This window comes from Bubalus bubalis, chromosome 9, assembly GCF_019923935.1.
Source record: "Bubalus bubalis isolate 160015118507 breed Murrah chromosome 9, NDDB_SH_1, whole genome shotgun sequence".
Lineage (NCBI taxonomy): Eukaryota > Metazoa > Chordata > Mammalia > Artiodactyla > Bovidae > Bubalus > Bubalus bubalis.
Genome location: NC_059165.1, coordinates 99,642,508 through 99,668,621, shown reverse-complemented (window position 1 = coordinate 99,668,621; position 26,114 = coordinate 99,642,508). Strand labels below are relative to the sequence as shown.

At 48.8% G+C, this 26,114-nt stretch overlaps 1 long non-coding RNA gene across 3 annotated transcripts in view; it reads left to right on the top strand.

The window, feature by feature from the left end:
- Positions 1 to 26,114, top strand: part of LOC112586993 — a 77,021-nt gene that overhangs the window by 16,525 nt on the left and 34,382 nt on the right. For 2 of the 3 annotated variants that reach the window (XR_006553545.2, XR_006553546.2), the window contains exon 2: positions 231 to 353. This is a non-coding gene — a long non-coding RNA (uncharacterized LOC112586993). Of the gene's footprint in view, positions 1 to 230; positions 354 to 17,118; positions 17,349 to 26,114 lie in introns of those variants that run through there. The other variant, XR_003111541.2, reaches the window with a different exon arrangement.

The window sequence follows — 26,114 nt, the reverse complement described above, 5'->3', positions numbered from 1 at the left end:
ACAGGATCTCAAAGTACTTAGTACTGGGGAAAGGATGTAAAATATCTCATGATTTTTAATATTGATTATATGTTGAAATAATATTTTGACTGTATTGGGTTAAAATAAGATATATGATGACAATTCATTTCATCTAGTTCTTGTTGACTTTTTAAAGAATGTGGCTACTGGAAAATTTTAAATTACATATGTGTCCTCCTCATTTGTGGCTTCATCATATGCTATTCCAGCAAGCTCCTGGAGTTGATGATGGACGGGGAAGCCTGGCATGCTGCAGTCCGTGGGGTCGCAAAGAGTTGGACACGACTGAGCGACTGAACTGATGATTCCTGTTGTGGACTCCAGGAGAGGAGGTGATGCTGGTTTTGATCTTTAGATTTTACACTCAGTAAATACTTGTTGAATGAATGAATGCATGCATGCGCGAAGGAAAGAACAGGAGCCTGAATGACTTAAAAGAGGTGGGTCTACGTCAAGATTGATTGGCGGCTCCCATAAGGAAGACCTTACCTTTCACCTTTCATGGGGCCACTCGGGCTCTCTGTGCCTCTAGTGAGTGGAGCGGGGATTAGGCGTAGGGGCGCAGGCAGGCTCATCGCAGTGCAGCCCGCAAGGGTGGCTGCCTGGGTAACCCTCTCCAGTAACTGGACGAGATCAAGTCACCGTGGCTGGGATTTCTGGGGCTAGAGAAGGAGGGGCGTCTGAGGAGGGGGACCTGAGTCAGACGTGGGGCTGGGCGGAGCAGGCTCCACCCCAGCCCAGGTCCCTTCCCTGGAGCTGGGCTGGCGGGAAGGGGTTGGGCTGCCAGGCAGGCGGGAAGGAGCCGGGGTGTCTGCTATCGACCGCCTGGGCCTCTGCAGAGAAGCTTTTAGACCTGCTAGCGCATCCCACCCGGGGAGGGGGGCGGGGTGGGGGAAGGGAGGCCTGGACTTCCCCAGCTCCTCAAGGGCCCCAGATCCTGCCCACCAGCAAGGCTTGCAGGCCTTGCCTTGGAACTGAGTAGGAAATCCCATTTGCTTCTCACCCCATTGTTATCACGCCAGGGTTGCAACTATTCCTCACCCACCCCTCCCTCCCCTCCTACCTCCTGCCCTTTATTGAGAGATTATGTACATCCTGTGAGGTCGGATGACTGCTGCATCTCACGTGCCTCTGGCCCCTGGGCCCCCACCGCATCGAAGCATGGAACATTCTCATCCAGATGGTCCCAGAATTTTCACATCCCCCTCATCCCCAATCCTAATCACTATTCTGGTTTCTGTCAACATGAGTTAACCTAGCCTTTTGGAGAATTTCATACAAATGGAACCACACGAGGAGGCCTCTTTTGTCTGGTTGCTTCTCCTCAGTATCTAACATCCTGAGATCTTTATCCACTTCCCTTACAAGTTATAAGTAGTTTGTTCCTTTTTATTGCAGCAGAGTATTCCGTGGTGGGCTTCCCAGTTGGCTTGGTGGTAAAGAATCCACTTGCAATGCAGGAGACATGGGTTCCATTCTTGGGTTGGGAAGATCCCCTGGAGGGGGAAATGGCAACACACTCCAGTATTCTTCCCTGGGAAATCCCATGGACAGAGGAATCTGGCGGGCTATAGTCCATGGGGTCCCAAAAGAATCATTCACAACTTAACAACTAAACAACAATGACATTCCATGCTATGAATGGACCTCATTTTGGTTTTGTTTTTCTTACTTTTTACTTTGTATTTATCTATTTGGCTGCACCAGCTCTTAGTTGCAACATGCAGTATCTTTTTAGTTGTGGCATGCAAGCTCTCAGTTGTGGCATGTGGGATCTAGTTCCCCAATCAGGGAACCCACACACCCTGTACTGGGATCTCAGAGTCTTGGCCCCTGGACCACCAGGAAAGTCCCTGGACCTCAATTTGTTTATCCATTCTCTTGTCCTCGACATTTGGGTTGTTTCCAGTTTTTTGGCAATAACAAAAAAAGCTGCTGTGAACATTTGCCAACAGATCTTTGCACCAACGTATGTTTTCACTTCTGTTGGATAAGTACCTAAGAATTGAATTTCTGGGCTGTATGGTAACTGTGTAACTTTATAAACAAACCAAAACAAACCTGGCATCTGCTCTGACAGGCTGGCTGAGGATGAGCGTTCCAGTTCCTCCCCGTCTTATCAACACTCGGTATCATCAGCCTCTAATATTGGCCAGCGTGTTGATGGCTTGTAGCCTGGACCATTGCAGTAACCTCTGTCTCAAACCTCTGCTTCTCCTCTCACTCTCCCACAGTTTTATTTCCATTTTTATTATAGAAAAATTTCACACATGTGCTAAAGTAGAGAGAAGAGTATGAAGGGCCCATATGGTCCTGTCCCTGACTTTTATGATAATCCACATTTTGCCCATCTTGTTTCATCTCTCACCCCCCACCCCAATGTGTTTTTAAGGGAGTCTTTTAAAATCTCTTTTTTAAAACTGAAGTGTAGCTGATTTACAATGTTGTGTTAATTACCGCTGTATAGCTAAGTGATTCAGTTTATACATATATGTATACATTCTTTTTCATTTTCTTTTCCAGTATGGTTTACCACTGGATATTGAATATAGTTCCCTGTGCTACACAGTTAAGACCTTGTTGTTTATCCAGTTTCTGTATACCAATTTGCATCTGCTAATTAAGGGAGTACTTTAAAGCAAACCCCAGGTACCATATTACTTCCACAAGTATCATAGGAATCGCCTCAAACTATGAATTAGATGACCTATGCCTTGCCTTGGAATTGGCTGGTGGTTTCTCAATGCTTTCAGAAAAAAATTTCCGATTTCTTCCCATGGCCCTCAGGATGGCTTCTGGCCTCTCTGCCTTCATGCTGGGTCCTTTTCCCTTACTTAGTCCCTGCTCCAGGCACATTGTCCTTTTCCCCCCAACCACAGTCCAAGGTTGTTCCTGCCTCAGGACTTTTGCACATGCTGTTCCTTCTGCCTTGTATATTATTCCCAGATACCCACATGATTCCTATAGTAGGCAGTGTCAATGAGATGGTCTTCCATGGTCCCTGCCCTTCTATAATTTTTTTCATCTTTCGTGTCGACTGAACTGCTCACTTCTAATCAGTAGAAGATGGCCAAAGTGACGGAGTGTTACATCCATGATTAGGTTTTAAGGCTGTGACTTCTGTCCTGCTGACTCCCCCTCTTGCTAGCACTCTTGTCTCTCTCTGATGAAACCAATAACCAGGATGTGTGCCATCCTAGGGAGAGATCTGCTGGATGGAGAGTAGCCTTCAACCAATCACTGGTGGGGAATTGAACTCTGCCAAGGCAATGGCACCCCACTCCATTATTCTTGCCTGGAAAATCCCATAGACGGAGGAGCCTGGTAGGCTGCAGTCCATGGGGTCACTAAGAGTCGGACACTACTGAGCACCTTCACTTTCACTTTTCACTTGCATGCATTGGAGGAGGAAATGGCAACCCACTCCAGTGTTCTTGCCTGGAGAATCCCAGGGATGGTGGGGCCTGGTGGGCTGCTGTCTATGGGGTTGCACAGAGTCGGACACGACTGAAGCGACTTAGCAGGAGCAGCAGCAGCAGCAACAGTCTTGTGTGTGCTTCTCCCCATTTGAACCTTGAGATGACTATATAACATCAGTGGCTGCCTTGACTGCAGCCTCATGAGCCAGAGGACCATCTAAGTGGTACCCAGATTCCCGACTCCCAAATCAGTCATCCATGTTGTTGTTTTTTATTATTTTTAAATGGTTGAATGCAGTATTTTTTTTTTTTTTGGTTGCACTGAGTCTTTGTTGCTACATACAGGCTTTCTCTACCTGCAGTGGTTGGAGGCTACTAAGTTGCCGTGCACAGACTTATCATTGTGGTGGCTTCTCTTGTTGCAGGGCACGGGCTCAGAAGTTGTGGCACTCAGCTTAGTTGTCTGGTGGAATGGAATCTTCCTGACCCAGGGATTGAAACCACATCCCCTGCATTGGCAGGCAGATTCATAACCCCTGGACCACCATGGAAGTCCTATGTTGTCCAGAGCCGTTAGATTTTGGAGTGATTTGTTCGGTTCAGTTCAGTTCAGTCACTCAGTTGTGTCTGACACTTTGCTACCCCATGAACCGCAGCACGCCAGGCCTCCCTGTCCATTACCAACTCCCAGAGTCCACCCAAACCCATGTCCATTGTGTGGGTAATGCCATCCAGCCATCTCATCCTCTGTCATCCCCTCCTCCTCCTGCCTTCAATCTTTCCCACCAGCAGGGTCTTTTCAAATGAGTCAGCTCTCCGCTTCAGGTGGTCAAAGTATTGGAGTTTCAGCTTCAACGTCAGTCCCTCCAATGAACACCCAGGACTGATCTCCTTTAGGACGGGCTGGTTGGATTTCCTTGCAGTGCAAGGGACTCTCAAGAGTCTTCTCCAACACCACAGTTCAAAAGCATCAATTCTTCGGCACTCAGCTTTCTTTATAGTCCAACTCTCACATCCATACATGACCACTGGAAAAACCATAGCCTTGACTAGACGGACCTTTGTTGTAATGACCTATGTTGTAATGACCAAGTAATGTCTCTACTTTTTAATATGTTGTCTAGGTTGGTCATAACTTTTCTTCCAAGGAGTAAGCATCTTTTAGTTTCATGGCTGCAATCACCATCTGCAGTGATTTTGGAGCCCAGAAAAATAAAGTCAGCCACTGTTTCCACATCTATTTCCCATGAAGTGATGGGACCAGATGCCATGATCTTAGTTTTCTGAATCTTGAGTTTTAAGCCAACTTTTTCACTCTCCTCTTTCACTTTCATCAAGAGTCTTTTTAGTTCCTCTTCACTTTCTGCCATAAGGGTGGTGTCATCTGCATATCTGAGGTTATTGATATTTCTCCCGGCAATCTTGATTCTAGCTTGTGCTTCATCCTGCACAGCATTTCTCATGATGTACCCTGCATAGAAGTTAAATAAGCAGGGTGACAATATACAGCCTTGACGTACTCCTTTTCCTATTTGGAACCAGTCTGTTGTTCCATGTCCAGTTCTAACTGTTGCTTTCTGACCTGTATACAGGTTTCTCAAGAGGCAGGTCAGGTGGTCTGGTATTCCCATCTCTTTCAGAATTGTCCACAGTTTATTGTGATCCATGCAGTCAAAGGCTTTGGCATAGTCAGTAAAGCAGAAATAGATGTTTTTCTGGAACTCTCTTCCTTTTTCAATGATCCAGCGGATGTTGGCAATTTGATCTCTGGTTCCTCTGCCTTTTCTAAAACCAGCTTGAACATCAGGAAGTTCACAGTTTACATATTGCTGAAACCTGGCTTGGAGAATTTTGAGCATTACTTTACTAGCGTGTGAGATGAGGGCAATTGTGCGGTAGTTTGAGCATTCTTTGGCATTACCTTTCTTTGGGATTGGAATGAAAACTGACCTTTTCCAGTCCTGTGGCCACTGCTGAGTTTTCCAAATTTGCTGGCATATTGAGTGCAGCACTTTCACAGCATCATCTTCCAGGATTTGAAATAGCTCAACTGGAATTCCATCACCTCCACTATTTGTTATATAGCACTATATAACTTAAATGGCTCTCTCACCTCCTTCAACTCTTTGCTCAAAAGTCAACTTCTCCATGAGATCTTCCCTGGCCACCTGATTAAAATAGTAACCCATTCCTGGCACTCCTCATTCTTCTCTGCTTTACTTTCCTTCCAGAATTTGTCACCTTCTATATTTTAAAAAATATTTATTTATTTATCTGGCTGTACTGAGTCTTAGTTGTGGCACTCAGGATCTTTGATCTTGGTTGCAGCATGCGAGATCTTTTGTTTCCACATATGAATTCTTAGTTGCAGCATGTGGGATCCAGTTCCCTGACCAGGAAATGAACCTGGGCTCCCTGAATTGGAAGCGTGGAGTCTTAGCCACTGGACCACCAGGGAAGTCCCATCACCTTGTATTTTATTGAACTAATTCATTGCCTCCCTCTCTGTTGGAACATGGGCTCTGGGAGGACAGGGACCTCTATTTGTTTTGTTCATTGCTGCATCTCCAGTCCTAGAATACTGCTGGGCACATAGTAGGTTTTGCTGGATCTAAAGACATACTTACTACTGACCCACCAAACCCACTTCTGGGTGTATACCCAAAAGAATAGAAAGCAGTGTCCCAAAGAGATATTTGTGTACCCATGTTCCTAGCAGCATTATTCATAGTAAAAGTGTTAACCCATCAGTCATATCCGACTCTTTGTGACCCCATGGACTGTAGCCCACCAGGCTTCTCTGTCTATGGAATTTTTCAGGCAAGAATACTGGAGTGGGCAGCCATTCCTTTCTCCAGGGGATGAGGGGATCTTCCTGACCCAGGGATCTAACCTGGGTCTCCTATGTTGCAGGCAGATTCTTTACCATCTGAGCCACTAGGGAGACCATAGTAGCTAAACCATGAAAGCAACCCAAGTGTCCATCAACTGATGAATGGATAAATATACCAAATGTGATGTATTCATACAATGAGATTTTATTTGGCCTTAAAAAGGAAGCTTTGCAATATGCTACAACATGGATGAAACTTGAGGACATTATGCTCAGGGATAATCCAGCCACACAAATATTGTATGATTCCACTTAGGTGAGGATCTTTGATTAATCAACATCAGAAAGACAGATGGTAGAATGCTGGTTGCCAAGGTCTGGGAAAGAGGGAGTGGGGATTTATTATTTAATGTGTATACAATTTCAGATTTACAAGATAAAAAGACTTATGGGGATGGATGGTGGTGATGGTTGTACCAGGGTGTGAATGTACTTCACACCACTGAACTGTATGCTTAAAAACAGTTAAGATTAAAAATGGTAAGTGTAGGACTTCCCTGGTGGTTCAGTGATTAAGACTCCATGCTTCTAATGTAGGGGGTGTGGGAGGATTCCCTGGTTGGGGAACTAAGATCCCACATGCTTTGCAACACGGACAAAAAACCTGGTACATGCTATGTTATATGTATCTTAACACGCATACACACAGGCTTCCCAGGTGGTGCAGGGTAAACAACCTGCCTGCCAATACAGGAGATGCAGGAGACCCAGGTTCAATCCCTGGGTCAGGAGGATCTGCTGGAGAAGGAAATGACAACCCACTCCAGTATTCTTGCCTGGAAAATTCCATGGACAGAGGAGCCTGGTGGGCTAGCGTCCATAGGGTTGCGAAGTGTTGGACACGACTGAGTGTGCACACACACACAGAGATACACTTATACATTCCGTCCCCCTGGGGGTGAGGCTTGGTTTCCAGCTTCGGGTTTTATAGTCAGGTGTCACAGGTTGGGGTCCTGGGTCTCCCCTCCTCCCTCTGTTGAGCTGAGCAGCGTGTGTGTCTTTCCTGCCTCCCATCAGCTCTGCATGCCTTTTATGTCTTCCCAGCTTCTCTGGAATGTTTTAGGGATGAGAAATCCCCTTCCTGCCCAAATATAGAACCAGAAAACATCCATCTATGTCTACTGAATGTGAACTTGGAAAGCTGGAGACCTTGGCTTGGGCCCCATGTTTTGTCTGCTCTGCAGCTGCCTCTGACCAGCCTTGATGAGCAGAGGGGTCTGAGAACCCGTGTGTGTGTGCATGTGTGGGGTCATCAGCTCTGGGGACACTCTCCTGCATGGATCACACTTTGGAGAGGGCTTTGACAGCCTACCCTCATGCCCCATCTGTGGATGCATCAGCCACTGCAGGGCCCAGCAAGCCCCACTCAGTCTTCCTGCTCTTTATCAACAGCCCAGATTCACAGAGTGGCTGCGAGCCCAGCACCGAAATCTCTGGGAGCTCACAGTCTGGCTCCATGCTAGATGTTCCTCCATTTATCTTCTTATGGACTGGATTATGTTCCCCCCAAATTAATATGTTAGAGCCCTATCCCCGCCCTGTGACTGTCTGAGGAGACAGAGCCTTTAAGGAGGTAATTGAGGTTAAATGAAGGCTTCCCCAGCCTGTCCATGCTGGAAGTGCGGGTTTCATCCCTGGGTCGGGAAGAAGCCCTGGTAAAGGAAATGGTTATCCACTCCACCTGGGAAATCCCATGGATAGAGGAGCCTGGCGGGCTACAGTTCATGGGATTGCAAAGAGTTGGACATGACTTGGCAACTAAACAACAGCAGCAGCATAATTTTAAAGAGGGAGTTCCCTGGTGATCTAAGGATTTGGTGCTTTCACTGCCAAGGCCCTGGGTTCAATCCCTGATCAGGAAACAGATCCCACAAGCTGTGCAGTGTGGCCAAAAAAAAAAAAAAAGGTTAAATAAGGTCATAGTTGTTGTTTAGTCATTCAGTCTTGTTCGACTCTTTGGGACACCATGGACTATATAGCCCACCAGGCACCTCCTCCTCCTCTGTCCATGGAATTTTCCAGGCAAGATTACTGGAGGTCATAAGGGTGAAGCCTGATGATCTGATATGACTGGTGTCCTTATAAGAAGAAGAGGCTGCAGAGACCTTTCTCTCTCAACGCACACACAGAGGAAAGGCCACACGAGGACACAGTGAGAATGCAGCTGTCTGCAAGCCAGGAAGAGAGGCCTCATCAGAAACCAGACCTGGGACTTTGCTGGTGGTCCAGTGGCTAAGATTCTGCATGCCCAATGCAGGGGGCCTGGGTTCAACCTCTGGTCAGGGAACAAGATCCCCATGCCGCAACTAAAGACTGTGCATGTTGCAAATGAAGATCCATAAGCCACAACTAAGACCTTTGTTGTTGTTCAGTAACTCAGTTTCCAACTCTGTGACCCCATGGACTGTAGCCCACCAGGTTCCCCTGCCCTTCACTATCTCCCAGAGCTTGCTCAAACTCATGTCCACTGAGTTGGTGATGCCATCCTACCATCTCATCCCCTTCTCCTCCTGCCTTCAATCTTTCCCAGCATCAGGGTCTTTTCCAGTGAGTCAGTTCTTCGCATCAGGTGGCCAAAGTATTGGAGCTTCAGCTTCAGCATCAGTTCTTCCAATGAATATTCAGAGTTGATTTCCTTTAGGATTGACTGGTTTGATCTCTTCGCAGTCCAAGGGACTCTTAAGAGTCTTCCCTGGCATCACAGTTTGAAAGCATGACACAGCCAAATAAATAAGTTAAAAAATATTGAAAAAAAGAAAGAAAGAAAAAGAAACTAACCATGCTGGCACCTTGATCTTGGACTTTCAGCCTCCAGAACTGAGAAAATAAATGTCTGTCACTGAAGCAATCTGCTCTATGTTATGGCAGCCTGAGCCTAAGACAGGGTAACAACAGCTCCCAGCTCCTGGCAGCCCTGGGTACATCACCACCTCCTGTTGATTTCCCTGGACGTGGCCCACACCTTCACTGAGACCTCCTCCATGGCCCATTTTGGGTGCATCACCTGTCTCCTGCTGCTGGTCTCAACCTTAGACGCCCACTGGGTTCACCTGTGGAGCTTTAACAGTGTTCTTGGGAATCCCCAGGTGGTCCATTGGTTAAGTATCTGCCCTCCAATGCAGGGGCCACAAGTTTGATCCCTGCTTGTGGAACTAAGACCCCACATGCTGAGGGGCAATGAAGCCAGCACAACCGGCACCTACAGAACCCACAAGCCGAGACCAGAGAGAAGCCCGAGTGAGTCCACAAAATATCCCTCCTGCCACAACTGAGACCTGATGCAGCCAAAAATAAAAAAAATAATTAAAGCAACATCAGCAAACAACCCAAAACAAACAGAATGAACAATGTTGACCCCTGACCTCACCCTCGGAGACTCTAAGGCAATTGGGTGGGGCTGGCTTTGGGAAGCTTTCAGACTCTTGCTGCTGCTAAGTCGCTTCAGTTGTGTCCAACTCTGTGCGACCCCATGGACTACAGCCTACCAGCTCCATCTATGGGATTTTCCAGGCAAGAGTTCAGACTCTTAGGTGAATCTAATATGCAGACAGGGTGAAGAATCGCTGACCTAGAACAGAGTTTCTCAACCAGAGGGGATTCTGCCCACGCCTGACACCAGGAGGCATTTGGCAATATCTGGAGACATTTTTGGTTGTCACACTTAGGGTGTACCTGCGTGTGTGTGTGCATGCTAAGTTGCTTCAGTCATGTCTGACTCTGTGTGACCCTATGGACTGTAGCCTGCCAGTCTACTCTGTTCACGGGATTCTCCAGGCAGGAATACTGAAGTGGGTTGTCATGCCCTGCTTCCCGACCCAGGCATCGAACCCGCGTCTTTTACATTTCCTGCACTGGGAAGCGGGTTCTTTACTATGCTGAGCTTCCCTGGTGGCTCAGACAGTAAAGCGTCTGCTTGCAATGCGGGAGACCTGGGTTTAATCTCTGGGTCAGGAAGATCCCTTGGAGAAGGAAATGGCAACACACTCCAGAACTCTTGCCTGGAAAATCACATGAACAGGGGAGCCTGGCGGGCTGCAGTCCATGGGGTTGCAAAGTGTTGGACACAACTGAGTGACTTCACTTTTTTTCTTTATGAGTGCCCCCTGGGAAGCCCCACTTAGGGGGTGGGTGCTACCAACTTCTAGCGGGTAGAGGTTGGGAATGCTGCTAAACATCAATATTGCCAAAGTCCAGAAACCCTGCTTTAGAAGTCCATGAGCCAAGTATTCTTTCTCTTTTTTTAAAAAGATTTATTTATTTATTTATTGACTGTGGTGGGTCTTCGTTGGCTTCCCTGGTGGCTCAGACGGTAAAGAATCTGCCTGCAAAGCAGGAGATCTAGATTCAATTCCTGGATTGGGAAGATCCCCTGGAGAAGGGAATGGCAACCCACTCCAGTATTCTTGCCTGGAGAATCCCATGGACAGAGGAGCCTGGCGGGCTACAGTCCATGGGGCTGCAAAGAGTCGGACAGAATTGAGGGACTAAGCACGCATGCGTGCACAGGCCTTTGTTGCTGCACGAAGGCTTCCTCTAGTTGCAGCAAGTGGGGGCTATTCTTCATTGTGGTGCACAGGCTTCTCACTGCAGTGATTTCTCTGGTTGCAGCCCACAGGCTCTAGCTGTGCAGGCTTCAGTGGATTCAGCTCAAGGGTTCTAGAGTGCTGGTTTAGTGATTGTGGTGGATGGGCTTAGTTGCTCTGTGGCATGTGGGATCTTCCTGGACCAGGGATTGAAGCGATGTCCCCTGGTGCATTGCAGGGAGGATTCTTAACCACTGGACTACCAGGGAAACCACTCAAGTATTCCCTTCATGAAGGTGCATGACACCACGTCGGGGGTAAGTTCTATTATACACCCATTTTGCAGAAGGGAAATCAGGCTCAGAAAGAGGAAGTGACTTGGCCATGCTCAGAGAGCAGAGCTGGTGCTCACACTGGCCTCTAGCAGGCAAAGCAGGAAAACATGCCCACAATGTACTGCAGAGGAGATTAAGCTGGGCAGTAATAAAGCCCAATGGTTGCGTGAACAGATTCAGCAGCCAGTCTAATTACTCTCTGGTTCTGTGCCTCCAGCTCAGTGCTTTACCTCCCAGTGTCTCAGTGATCCCACTCATCAAATACGGATATGGCAGTAATGACATCTGCATGGTTAGCCACCACAGGGGGCTCAGAAGGTACTGGACTGCTTAGGGGGCAGGGCTGTCAGGAGGATGGGATGGGGTTTGCTCAGAGTGAAGTTGTTGTTCAGTCATTAAGTCATGTCTAACTCTTTGTGACCCCACGGACTGCAGCACGCCAGGCTCCTCAGTTCTCCACTATCTCCCGGAATCGCTCAAATTCATGTCCACTGAGTTGGTGAAGTGAAGTGAAGTGAAGTCACTTAGTCGTGTCCAACTCTCTGCGACCCTATTGACTGTAGCCCACCAGGCTCCTCCATCCATGGGATTTTCCCAGCAAGAATACTAGAATAGGTTGCCATTCCCTTCTTGGTGATGCTATCTAACTATCACATCCTCTGTCGCCTCCTTCTCCTTTTGCCTTCAATCTTTCCCAGCACCAGGGGCTGTTCCAATGAGTCAGTTCTTTGCATCAGGTGGCCAAAGTATTGGCGTTTCAGTTTCAGCATCAGTCCTTCCAATGAATATTCAGGGTTGATTTCCCTTAGCATTGACTGGTTTGACCTCCTTGCAGCCCAAGGGACTCTCAAGAGTCTTCTCTAGCACCACAATTCGAAAGCACTCAACTTTCGTTATGGTGCAGCTCTCACATCTGTACATGATCACAGGAAAAACACAGCTTTGACTCTGGGGAAGTTATGGTAGGGAGGACTCAGTTACTATTTAGAGAAAAATCATGCCAGGCCAGGGAACAGTGAGTGCAATGGCCCTGGGATGGAAGGAAGGCAGGAAACCTGCTTCACCTTTCTCCTTTTCCTCTCCTTTTCTTGAGCCAAAATTGCAAAAGGACTAATTCCAGGGCAGGAGATGACACCCAGTGGTGTAGCCCGGTTGGATCAAACTGGCTCACAAGAGACATTAGCGTCCGTCTTTTCCTAGCTCGTGGCTCAGGGATATCATATTCACAGCTTGAAATCTGCCAAGTTTGGCCATGGGCAAACACTATAAGGCATGTGCCTTCCCCCCAGCTGGTTTACAAGCACACTGTAGCTTATGCCCACCTAGCGACCCCCTCGTACTTCCTGTCTGAGTCCACTGGGGCTGCTATAACAAAATTCCATAGACTGGTGGCTTATAAACAATAAACACTGATTTCCTACAATTCTGGAGGCTGAAAGTCCAAGATCAAGACCCGGGCAGATTCATGTCTGGTGAGAGCTCTCTGCTGTTTCATAAATGGCATTTTCTTACTGTGTCCTTACATGGTGGAAGGGGTAGCTCTCTGGATCTCTTTGATAAGGGCACTAATCCCATTCATGGGGACTCTGCCCTCATGGCCCCATACCTTCCCAAAGGTCTTACCTCCAAATATGATCAACTTGGGGATTAAGATTTCAATATGTGAAATATTGTTGTTGGTTTTTTTTTTTCAATTTCTGACCACATCCTGTTGGGACCTTAATTCCCCAACCAGGGACTGAACCCACACCCCCTGCATTGAAAGGTGAAGTCTTAACCGCTGGACTGCCAGGGAAATGTCTCAACATGTGAATTTGGGGGGGTAATAAACAGTCAGGTCCATCTAGTCAAAGCTATGGTTTTTCCAGTGGTCATGTATGGATGTGAGAGTTGGACTATAAAGAAAGCTGAGTGCCAAAGAATTGATGCTTTTGAACTGTGGTGTGAGAAGACTCTTGAGAGGCCCCTGGACTACAAGGCAATCAAACTACTCAATCCTAAAAGAAATCAGTCCTGAATATTCATTGGAAGGACTGATGCTGAAGCTGAAGCTCCAATACGTTGGCCACCTGATGCAAAGAACCGACTCATTGGAAAAGACCCTGACGCTGGGAAAGATTGAAGGTGGGAGGAGAAGGAGACGACAGAGGATGAGATGGCTGGATGGCATCACCAACTCAATGGACATGAGTTTGAGCAAGCTCCGGGAGTTGGTGATGGACAGGGAAGCCTGGCGTGGTGCAGTCCGTGGGTTCACAAAGAGTCAGACATGACTGAGTGACTAAACTGAAGTGAATAGCACCTCCTTCTTCTCCTCAGAGACAGCACTTTCACAGCTTGAAATTGACAGAGGTGGGAAAATCTACACCCTGGAAATTGGCAAACATTATAAATCCCAACTGGTTTACTAGTACACCATTTCTTACATCCTGAGGACAACTGCCCTAGCTAACACTTTCCCACCCACCTTTCAAGACAGGCAAAACCCCTTACTCTCAGGTGGGGCAAGGCAGGAGGCCAGCCTGGTGAAGGGAGCAGATGACACACAAGTATCATGTCAGAGAGTGACAGAAGAAAGGACATGAATTCAACTATGATGGGTAGAGAGAAAGTGAGGGACAGGAGCTGCTGTGTTGTTGTTTTTTTTCCTGCCCATGTAGCATGCAGGATCGTATCCCCTGACCAGGGATGGAACCTGTGCCTTCTGTGTTAGGAGCCTGGAGTCTTAACCACTGGACCACCAGGGAGGTCCCAGGGGCTGCTGTTTTAGATTGGGCACCCTTCTCTGCCCCCTTTGGGCTTCTCTGGTAGCTCAGCTGGTAGAGAATCTACCTGCAATGCAGGAGACCCTGGTTTGATTCCTGGATTGGGAAGATCCCCTGGAGAAGGGATAGGCTACCCATTCCAGTATTCTTGGGGTTCCCTGGTGGCTCAGATGGTAAAAATCTGCCCACAATGCAGGAGACCTGGGTTCGATCCCTGGGTTGGGAAGATCCCCTGGAGGAGGGCATGGCAACCCACTCCAGTATAATTGCCTGGAGAATCCTCATGGACAGAGGAGCCTGGTGGGCTACAGTCTATGGGGTAGCAAAGAGTTGGACAGGATTGAGTGACTAAGCACTATCTTTGTCCTTTATATAGCTCCCCCACCTCTCAGTCTTGCATCTTCCAGCACCCACCCCTCCTCCATCAGCCACTTGGGTACCACACATGACTTTGAATGCCCTTAATCTTTCCTTTTAGCCCTTCCACCCTCTCCCCATCCTGGGTCCTTCTTAAAGCCCTTACCCAGATGCCCTGAGTCTGTCCTGCTCCCTGGAATATTCATCACACAGAAATTTGTCAGGTCCAAGCCCATTTCTGCCCAAAGAACTCATCTTCACTCGAAATTGGCTTTGCTGCCTGTTCTGGGAAGGCTCTTTGCTCCTATTTGAATGGACGAACATGGCAGTGATGAGAAGGTCACTCTGCCCTTTTGCAAGCTACGTGGTCATTGCCTTACTCCATCACCAACATCATAGCCACTGAAGGGGCTCCTTAAACTGGTGGTAGCCCCCTTTTTCCAACAGCCACTGGGCAGACTCAAGGATGATTTGTGAATGAGAGTAGTTTAGGGAGAGCATCAAGTACACACTCTATGATCCTGGCTTCCTTGCCTTTCCCAGCCTGTTACCCATCTGCTCATCCCAGCCTCTCCGGGAGGAGGCTTTGCAGAAGAATTCCCAGACACGCAAGGATAAGGCAATACCACCTCTCCACTCTTCCTCCTCTTGACAGCGTGGGCCGCTCAAGACGGCCTAGGGCGTCAGAGAATTCTACGTTTAGGGTTTCTTTTTTCTTATACCCTTTGACTTGCAGAATCTTAGTTCCCTGACCACAGATTGAACCCCAGCCCTTGGCAGTGAGAGCATGGAGTCTTAACCACTGGACCACCAGGGAATTCCTGAATTAGGGAATTCTCGGTCTTTCTCAGATCCACTGTTATCAATCTGGGCACCCAAATGGTGGCAATTCCTGCTAAGCTTTGACCCGACTGCTCCCATCTTCCCAGCAGCTGGGAATCCTCCAAAATCTTAGAAGCCCAGCTGAGCCCCCTTCTCTGGCTGTGCCCACCCTGAACCCCCAAAATCTCGCAGCTGAAGCCAGAAGCCAGATCTTCTGTTTATAGATCAGTGAGGGGGGAGGGGGCGCTGGCAAGTTTTAAAAGCTCATTAAGGCCTGAGTTCTTTTTATAGATGAGGTTTCCTGCGCCTTTCCTTTCCTCCTCCCCCCACTCCGCCCCTCCTGGCCTTCCAAACGCCGTATTTATTTGAGTTAGAAAAATAATGAGGTCCCTGAGGTCGTACACAACACATCAGCTCTCTAATCAAAGTATTGCTGTGGGATTAAAAACATATAGAAATCTCTGTGTGTTGGCTCGCGGGCCGCCAGCCGTGGACGCAGGGCACAGTCACCCAGTGCCAGCCTAGCCCCAGGAGACTGGCTTCAGGGGAGGGGCATAATTAGCTGTTTTCCAGCAAAGTCTCTGGGAGTGGAGAATGGGGTGGAAATGCCCAGGGGGCCAAGGGATGGAGTGTAACCCACTCGGAAGGCATCAGGGCCGAAAGGAAGAAAGATCAAGGTGCTGGATCCACCAGGCTGGAAGTGGTTTGAGTTGGGGCCTCAGGGGACAGGAGTCCCAAGGGTGGGGCAGAGGCCAGATTGGGTGCAAAAGGAAAGGAGATTGTCAGAGAGGGAGATCACCCAGGGGTGCATCTAGCCTGAGAGGCCAAGGGACCCCACTGTTTAAACTCCAGGGTATCAGATTGAATCTGGTTTCTCTCCTGCCCAAATTCCCGTCCAACAGGAACCTCAAAATGCGACCTTATCTGGGGGCTTCCTTGTTGGCTCAGTGGTAAAGTATCCACCTGCCAATGCCGGAGACTCAGGTTTGGTCCCTGATCCAGGAAGATCCCACATGCCGCAGAACAGCAAAGCCGGTACGCCACAGCTACTGAACCTGGGCTCTAGAGCCCAGGAGCCGAAGCTACAGAAGCCCACGCGCCTAGAGCCTGTGCTCTGCAACAAGAAGCTGCCGCCATGAGAAGCCTGCACACAATTAGAGAGTAGTCCCTGCTCACCACAATTAGAGAAAAGCCCACACAGCAACGAAGACCCAGTACAGCCCAAAATAAATAAATAAATTTTTAAAATAAAAAAAAAAAAACGAATGTGGTTTTATTTGGAAATAGGGTCTTTTTTTTTGGCTGCCTTTGGTCTTCGTTTCAGCCAGGAGGCTCAGTAGTTGCTGTGCTCAGGCTTAATTGCTCCACCACGTAGGGGAACTTAGTTCCCTGACAAGGGATTGAACCCACGTTCCCTGCAGTGAAAGGCAGATTTCTTTTTTTGTTTTGTTTTTTAAAATGTTTTTATTCATTTATTTGGCTGTGCCAGGACTTAGTTCTGGCATGCAGGATCTTTAGTTGTAGCATGGGAATTGTGCAGCATGTGGGATCTAGTTCCCTGACCAGAGATTGAACCTGGGCCCTCTGCATTGGGAGAGTGGAGTCTTAGCCACTGGACCACCAGGGAAGTCCCTGGAAGACCGATTCTTAACCACTTGACTGCCAGGGAAGTCCCAGAAACAGGGTTTTTGCAGATAAAATCAGTCAAGGATCTAGAGATGATCCATTCTTGAGCAATGGGCCCTAATTCCAATGACAGGTGTATTTAGGGAAATTAGAGGAGTATTTGGACATAGAGAGACACAGAGAGGAGGCCATGTGAGGACCCAGACAGAGACTTGAGGGATGGGGCCACGAACCAAAGGCATCTGCAGCCACTGGAAGCTGAAAGAGGCCAGAAAGGACCCTCCCCTAGAACCTTCAGAGGGAGCATGGCCCTGCCCACACCTTGAACTTGGACTTCCGCCTTTCAGAACTGTGAGAGGATACATTTCCGTTGTTGTAAGCCACATGGTTTGTGGTCATTTCTTACAGCAGCCGCAGGCCATAAAAACCCAGCTAGAACCCTTAAAGCCCTCCACGGACCCAGATCACTTGGAATTAAACGCTGACCCCCAGCAGTGGGTCCCAGACCCATCCCGAAGCAGGTGGCTTCTGCCTTCCGTTGGCCTCCTCGTCCCCAACTCTGTCTGTCCCTCCTCTGCCCCAGACAGGTGAGTTTCCCTGCTGGCCGGTTGGACCCCCTCCTCTTGGCCTTTGCCTGTGCTGCTTCCCCTGCTCTTCCCTGGCCCTCCTCACTCAAATCAGCCTACAAATCTGGCCTTTCCTCCACCACGGTCCATTCCAGCTTTATTTTCCTCTAATATCCCTTATCGCGACCTCACACACACACGTGTTTGTTTAGTGTCTACCTCTCCAGGACGTCGGCCCCCGTCAGGCAGGGATTTTTATCTTGTTCACCCGGGTGCCCCCAGAGCACAGCGCAGGGTCAGACAGAGGAGACGCTCAATCAAATATGCAAAGTGAATCCAGGAAGGAACAATGACAAAGGATCTCAGTCGTCCTCATCGTGGCCCGACCCCCTCCAGCCCATGGGGCTGGTCCTTCTTCCAGCTGTAGCCTGAGGCCCGTGAAGTACCGGGATTGGCCAGTTCTGGTTACAGAAAGGTGGCTCTCTCTCTCTAAATCTGCCCAGTCCTTAAGCAGAGGGGTCTGGTGGGGAGCTGAGGGCATCAGGACTCAGCTCACTGTTCGCCTCCCACCCTGGCCTCCCCCCAGCCTGCCTGGGCCAGAGCATCACAGCCGGTGATATTTACAGAGTCTTAGGGTGGCTTTGGTGGAGGGGAGGGGGGCTCAGTCAGGGGAAACCACGAGTGTTTGTAGAGCCTGTGTGTGTGTGTGTGTGTGTGTGTGTGTGTGTGTATACACATGAGCCTGTGAGGATGTGTGAGTGTGTGCAACTGTTGTGACTGTGGGTGATTGCATGAACATGAGGTGTGAGAATTTGAGGGTGTGTGAGATTTTGCATATTTGGCTGAGCACTTCCTGTGTATCTGACCCAGTTCTGGGGACCAGACTGAACAAGATAAATCCCTGCCTGGGGCTTTGCTGGTGGCGCAGTGGATAGGAATCCACCTGCCAAGGCGGGGACAACAGGTTCGATTCCTGATCTGGGAAGATCCCGCATGCTATGTGGCAACTAAGCTGGTGCACCGCAACTACTGAAGCCTGCATGCCTAGAGCCTGTGCCCCGCAACAAGAGAAATAACTACAGCAAGAAGCCTGCACACCGCAGCAAAGAGTAGCCCCTGCTCACCACAATGAGAGGAAGACTATTTGCAGCAACAAAGAACCACCAGTGCAGCCAAAAATAAATAAGTGAACATTCTGCTTGCATTGGGCTGATGTCCTGGAGACAGACATGAACCATACAATTGTGAGTGCATGTGTGTGTGTGTATGACATAAGCAGACTGTGTGAGTGGGATTGTGTAAGAGTATGTGTGTGTGAATGTGTGTGAGTATATAAGAATGTGTGTGAGAATGTGAGGTGTGAGAGTGTGTATGGGAATGTGTGTGAGTATGTGTGAAGATGTGTGTGGACGTGTGACAGTGTATGAGAATTTGAGAGGGTGATTATGTGTGTGAGAATTTATGTGAGCATGTGTCTGTGTGAATGTAAGTAAATAACTGTGAGAGTGACTATGAGCTTGTGAGGGTGTGAGGAGATGAACCTGTGTGAGTGTGTGAGGATTTGTGTGTGTGAATGTGTGTGGCTGTGAGTCAATCTGTGTGAGTGTGTGTGTGTGAATGTATGTGAGTGTATCACTGGTCATGTGTGACTTATGAGAATTTGAGGTGTGGGAGGGTGTGTCATTGAGTGGGCAATGTGTAAGTGTGTGGGGCTGTGTGGGAACTTGAAGGAGGGGGTGCGAGGGTGTGAGCACGTGACTGGGTGGTGGTGGAGTGTGTGTGTTTGGGGGTCAAGGTAACCTGCTTGCCCTGGATGCACATGGACACTGGGCCTGGGCCTCCCTGGACAGACCCACAGGGCTCACTCCATTTCCGCCCCTCTCTCATCACATCCATCCCTTTCTCCTTGGGGCTTAGTTCCTCCGTCCCCTCAGCCTCTATTCCCATCTTATAATTTCAGCACCCACACTTCACACTTAGAGCTTGTCTCCCCCATCCGCCACCTCCATGCACCTCAGGAGGGTCAGGAGGCCAGGGCCCTGTACCCAGGGAGGTCTGGGGACCAGGGAGGTGGAAGGAGACCCCGGCCCAGGCCAGCGTCTGTGTTTCCGCACACAGGTTCTTCCTGGCCCTTTGCTAACAGACTTGAGAGCCCTGTAGAGGAAAGAGGGAGAGAGGCCTGAAAACCAACCCTCCCCACGTGGTTCTTGGCTGCACATTAGCAGCATCAGGGGGGCTTTCGAAATGTCGCTGGTGTAGTGTCGGCCCTCCACCCGGCTGCGCTGCAGTGGGAAGGCTGCACCCCGAGTCTGGGAGTAGAGTCTCACTCTGGGAACTGCTGACAGTTGGGACCAGATCGTTCTTTGCTGGGATCCCTTGCCCTGGAACGTGTTTAGCAGCATCTTGGCCTCCGCCCACTAGCTGTGGGGTAGCAACACCCTCCTCCTGGAGTTGTGACAACCAAATAGGGCTCTAAACATAGCCAAGTTGTCCCCAGAGGGGCAGAATTGACCCCTGTGAGCCCCTCTGGGCTGGGGGGACAGGAGGGTCTTGGATGGTGCCCAAACACAGTACCCCCAGAAAACTCTGGCCCTTGCTTGGTGTGGGGATGGGGGGAGGGGGGAAAAGTTGGGGGGGACAGGATTCTTCTTGCCACATCCTCCCCCAAAGCCCCTGGGTCAGGAGAGTAAGTGGGTGAACAGAGAATAAGCAGGACCCGGCTTGGCAGGGGCTGTGGGCCCAGCACTGCGAGAAACGGGGGGTGGGGGCTCCCCCTCAGATGCCCTTAGCGCCGGCTGGCACTGAAGGAAATGATTTCCACCTGCCTTCTCAGCAGCGCTGCCCCAAGGCTGCAGATTAAGAATCAATTAAGAGCGGGAAGGAGGATTTGCCAGGCGGAGGTGGGCGGTGAGAGCTGGGGGCTCTGGGCCGCAAGATGGATGGGGGTGACTGGCAGCGGTGGGAGTGAGGGGCTCAGTGGGCCCCAGGTGGTGAGGAGAGGGTCCCTAAGACTGCAGTCTTGAGTGGTGGTGAAAACAGCGCTTGTTTTGTAAGTTACTGTGAAGATTTAAATGTGTACAGATCTTAGATCGGTGCCTGGCATGCTAAAAGATGAGAGATAAGTATTTGATAAACAAAAATGAGATAAATGATGGGGCTAAACTGCTCACTCCCTCTGCCGGCTATAAATGGCTGACAGCCATTTCCGGAGACATTGCTGGTGTCCCCACCCAAACCAGATTCCCTTTTCTGGGTCAGCACACCCCTCTCCTTCCTGCTTTGGTGCTGGCTGCGAATGGCTGTCACCTGGCCCTTTTCTGGGGACTGTCTTGTGCTTGTGAAAGCCCCCTTCTCTAGAGATGCGGTGCAACCCACACCACCACCACTGGCTGTCTGACTGAGGGGTGCTAAGGGCCAGCGCCCTCGCCTCAAGTTGAACCAACTCTATGGGGCAGTTCACAGCAGGCTGTCCCTCCACCCCATGGAGCTGGACCACATCCTTCCTGCCTCTCTCACCCTCTCTCTCTCTCTCCCGAGAGTCCTTCCCCCACAGAATTACAGGTGTCTAAGTCCCCATTCAGGATCCGCTTCTAGGCAGGTGCTTTGGGCTGGACCGTATGTATGTGTCCCTCCATCAAATTCACACATCATTGTCTATTACTACCGGGATGAATTACTGAAAAACATAGCAGCTTAAAACAAACAGTTATCTCACAGTCTCTGAGGACCAGGGATGTGAGAGTGACTTAGCTCCGGGTTTCTCATGAGGTTGCTATCAGGATGTGGCGGGGACTAGTCATCTGAAGGCTGGAGTGAAGTTGGAGGGTCCTTTTCCAAGATGGCGCACCCACATGGCTCTTGGTAGGAGGCCTCCGTCCCTCACCTTGTGGGCATCTCCAAAGGGCTGCTCGAGTGTCCTCACAGCATGGCCAGTGGCTTTCCCTAGTGATCCAAGAGGGAGGCTGAAACTGTCACATGTATCACTCTATTCATTAGAAGATGGTCACTCAGTCCAGCCAATACTCAAGACGGGATTGGAGGGCTTGGATGAGGCTTCATTTGTTTGTTTGATTAATTAGTTAACTTTTGACTGCTCCGAGTCTTCATGGCTGTGCTCAGGCTCTCTTTAATTGCTGTGGCTGTTCTTCATTGAGGTGAGCGGGCTTCTCACTGCAGTGGCTTCTCTTGTTTCGGAGCACAGGCTCTAAGCTCACAGGCTTCAGTATTTGTGGCACAAAGGCTTAGTTGCCTATTGGCATATGGGATCTTTCTGGACCAGGGATTGAACCCATGTCCCCTGCATTGGTATGCAGATTCTTAACCACTGGACCACCAAGGAAGTCCTGTTAGTTGTTTTGTCATTTTGGCTTCTCCCTGTGACTTGAGGGATCTTAGTTCTCCTCCCAGAAGTTGAACCCAGGCCCATGTCAGTGAAAATGCCAAGTCCTAACCACTGGCCCAACAGGGAATTCCCAGGGGCTCCAGTTTTTGAAAGGAAGAGTATCAGAGAATTTGTGGGTATATTTTATTTACTTATTTGTTTTAAATTTTTTTAATTAATATATAATTGACATATAACATTATAATAGCTTCGGGTATACATACAACTTTTTTCCAGTAGTTATGTATGGATGTGAGAGTTGGACCATAAAGAAAGCTGAGCACTGAAGAATTGATGCTTTTGAACTGTGGTGTTGGAGAAGACTCTTGAGAGTCCCTTGGACTGCAAGGAGATCCAACCAGTCAATCCTAAAGGAAACCAGTCCTGAATATTTATTGGAAGAACTGATGTTGAAGCTGAAACTCCAGTACTTTGGCCACCTGATTTGAAGAACCAACTCGTTGGAAGAGACCCTGATGCTGGGAAAGACTGAAGACAGGAGGAGAAGGGGACGACAGAGGATGAGATGGTTGGGTGGCACCACCGACTCAATGCACATGAGTTTGAGCAAGCTCCGGGATTGATGATGACAGGGAAGCCTGGTGTGCTGCAGTCCATAGGGTCGAAAAGGGTCGGACACGACTGAGTGACTGAACTGACTGATATATGCAACTTAATGATTTGATATATGTATATTTTACAAAATGATCACCACAATAACTTAGTTAACATCCATTACCACACAAGTTACAATTTTGTTTTTATGTGTGAGGGGAAACTTTTAGAATCTACTCTCAGCAACTTGCAAATATACAGTATGTGATCTCTGACTATGGTCACCATGCTGGACACTCTATCCTCGGGCCTTATTTATATTATAACTAGAAGTTTATACCTCTGACTACCTTCACTCATGGGTGAAATGGAAGTAGGGGGACATATTTTAGACACAGACGTAGAGAACAGACTTATGGACAAGGGGGTAGGGTAGGAAGGAAAGAGTGGGATGAATGAAGAGAGTAGCATGGAAGCATATACACTAACATATGCAAAATAGATCGCCAGTAGGAATTTGCTGTGTGACTTGGGGAACTCAAACTGGGGCTCTGTGACAACCTAGAGGGGTTGGAGGTAGGAGGTGGGAGGGAGACTCAAGAGGGAGGGGACATAATGTATGTCTATGGTTGATTCATGTTGATGTATGGCAGAAACCAACACAATATTGTAATTATCCCTCAATTAAAAACAAATAAATTAAAAAAAATACAAAAACTCCAAAAAAACCCACCAGGACTTTCCTGGTGATCCATGTTTAAGAATGTCTTTCAATGCAGGGGATGGGGGTTCAATCCCCAGTTGGGGAACTAAGATTCCTCATGCCTCAGAGCAACTAAGCCCGTGCTCCACAAGTACTGAGAAGGTACACCACAGCTAGAGAGCCTGTGCGCCACAATGAAAGATCCTGAGCGCTGCAACTGGGACCGGATGCAGACAAAGAAAGAAATGAATATTTTTTAAAAAAGCAAAACCCCACACCCAGGAATTTGTTGGGAGTTCAGTGATTAGGATCCTGTGTTGTCACCGCCGATGGCCTAGGTGTGATCTAGGTCGAGGAACTAAAATCGCACGAGCCACATGGTACTCCTAAAAAAAAAAAAAAAAAAAAAAGAAAAAACAAAAAGCTCACCACATCCTATTGTATTTTAATTCTCTTTCCGTATAGACACCTAAAATTTTACCTATATATAAAAATTTTATATATACACATAGATACATAAAGATAGCTAGATGATAGCTAGCTGGCTAGCTAACACTCATTTCCTTATTTGTGGGCTATCTCGTCTGCAGCTGCAATGTAAAGTCCCCAAGAACAGAAACTGTCCTCTTTGTTCTCCAGCACAGAACACCTGCTTAATAACCAGGTTTTAATCCGGATTTCTCAGAGCAGAGTCTGAGATAGTGGTTCAGAGGCAAGTAATTTATCTAGGCGGTGACCCCAGGAAACATCCGTCGGGGAGAAGGGAAGGAAGGAGTTGGTGATGGGTGTGTCCTCAAGCCAGTTACCGTTGTGATGGAGCCCTCCGGGAGGTGGTGAAGGACACTGCCCGGAGCGGAGCGCGGTGGTCCATTTGACCGCCTACTCCCATCCTATGGAGAGGCGCTCCTGGGGTAGGGAGATCCCCGCCTGGCGCTTTCAGCCCGCCGTGCTCAGGGCAGAGAACTCTTCAAAAGCTTTGGAGAGAGCCCTCCGGCCAAAAGCTGCTGCAGACAGCGGCAGCTGGACCGCAGCAGGAGCCTGTCGAAATGGTGAGGCCAGAGGGATGTGAATTGGGCATCAATAGCTTCTGCTACAAACTATTAGTTGAATAATTGAATAAAAATTTCTCAATTGTTCCCCATAGCCTAAAGGACAAAATCCACACTTCTGAGCTGGCACATAAAGCCACTGTGACCCAGCTTTATGTCCCAATGCTACATCAGGGATGACAAACTCAAACATCTGCAGAAGCCACTAGGCAGGAAAGACAAAGGATAAAGCCAGCTGAGGGTGAGAAGCACATGTGCTTAGTTGCTCAGTGGTGTCTGATTCTTTGTGACCCTAGGGACTGTAGCCCTCCAGGCTCCTCTGTCCGAGGAATTCTCCAGGCCAGAATACTGGAGTGGGTTGTCATTTCCTGAGAAACATGTAGTTCTCCTGGATTTTAAAAAATCTCCCCTTTTAAATTTGTATGTGTATTTAGGCTGTGCTGGGTCCTTGTTACGTTCTCTAATTGCTGTGTGCAGGCTTCGCATTGCTGTGGCTTCTCTGGTTGCAGAGCACAGGCTCTAGGCGTGCAGGCTTCATTAGTCATGGCTCACGGACTCAGTTACCCCATGGCAAGTGGAATCTTTCCAGACAAGGGATCGAACCCATGTCCCCTGCATTGGCAGGCGGACTCTCAGCCACTGAACCACCAGGGAAGCCCTCTGTTTTTACATGGAGACACGAGTATGGCTGGTCTTGCTCTAGGGAAGGCAGCCAGTGCTGTGAATAAGATGGTAACATGGTAACGGGGCCTTCACCACAGTGTTGGGAGGCAAAGGACTGGTGGGGACTGTGGGAAATTGGAAAACGCATTTTCATCATGCCTTGTGGGAATGAAGGCCCAGAGCTACCAGATTTTCTGATTTTTGTAGAAAAACCAGGAATCTAGATTTTTATACAAAATCATTAAATGTTTAGATCTTGGCAATCAATGTGTTTCTTAAAACAAAGAACATCCATGGGCTGGTTTTGACCAGTTCACATCCTCTACACTAAAGCTATTTTACAGTTCGGAAACCTGCCATACCCTTTAAAAACTCCAAGTCTTTATATGTGCTGTTCCCTCTGCCTGGTCTGCCTTCCTACTCTCACAGTAAACCCCTATTCATCCTGCAAAACTCTACTCAGAAATTACCCAGGGCGTCCCCGGTGGCTCAGTGATGAAGAGTCTGCCGGCCAATCCAGGGGTCACCGGTTTGATCCCTGATCCTGGAGGATCCCACATGCCTCAGAGCAGCTAAGCCCGTGTGCCACAGCTCTTGAGCCTGTGCTCTGGAGCCCAGGGGAGTCCTTGGACTACTGAGTCCTCATGCCATGCCTGCTGAAGCCTGCGCGCCCTAGACCCCGTGTTCTGCAGCAAGGGGGCAGCCACAGGGGGAAGCCTGCACACCGCAACCAGAGAGAGACCACCACTCGCCACAGCCGGAGAAAGCCTGGGCAGCGACGAACACTCAGCACAACCAAAAATAAAACAAACAAACAAACAAATAAATAAATCTTTTTTTTTTTTTTTTTAAAAAGAAGTTACCCAAAGCAAGCACTCTTCTGGAGCTTCTATTGAGTATTTTATTTTGCTGAGGAGATTTATTTGTCTCTTTCCCCCAACAATGTATGAGCTCTGTGGTGACCATCTCGGTGATGCGAGTGGAAGAGGCATCTTAAAGTGTAAATTGAACCAAAGGCCTTTATGACTCCCTGTGGCTTTTAGAATAAAGTCCAAACCAGCATGCCTTTTGGCCTCTGTTGGCCTTTTCCATCTCTGCTCTCGCCACGCTCCCTTCCTCACGGCTCTCTGGCCGTTTTCACGTTAGCCCGCCTCCAGGCCTTCTACTCAGTGTTTCTCCCTTGAAGGCTACACCCTCCATTCTGTGTTTTTGGCTGTACCGGATCTTTGTTGCTACATGGGCTTTTCCTCTAGTTTCAGCAAGTGAGGGTACTCTTGCAGCACATGGGCTCAGGAGCTGCAGCTCCCGGGTTCTAGAGCACAGGCTCAGTAGTTGTGGCTCACGGCTTACTTGTTGCTCCACAGCACATGGGATCTTCCTGCACCAGGGATCGAATCCATGTCTCCTGCATTGGCAAGCAGATTCTTTACCGCTGA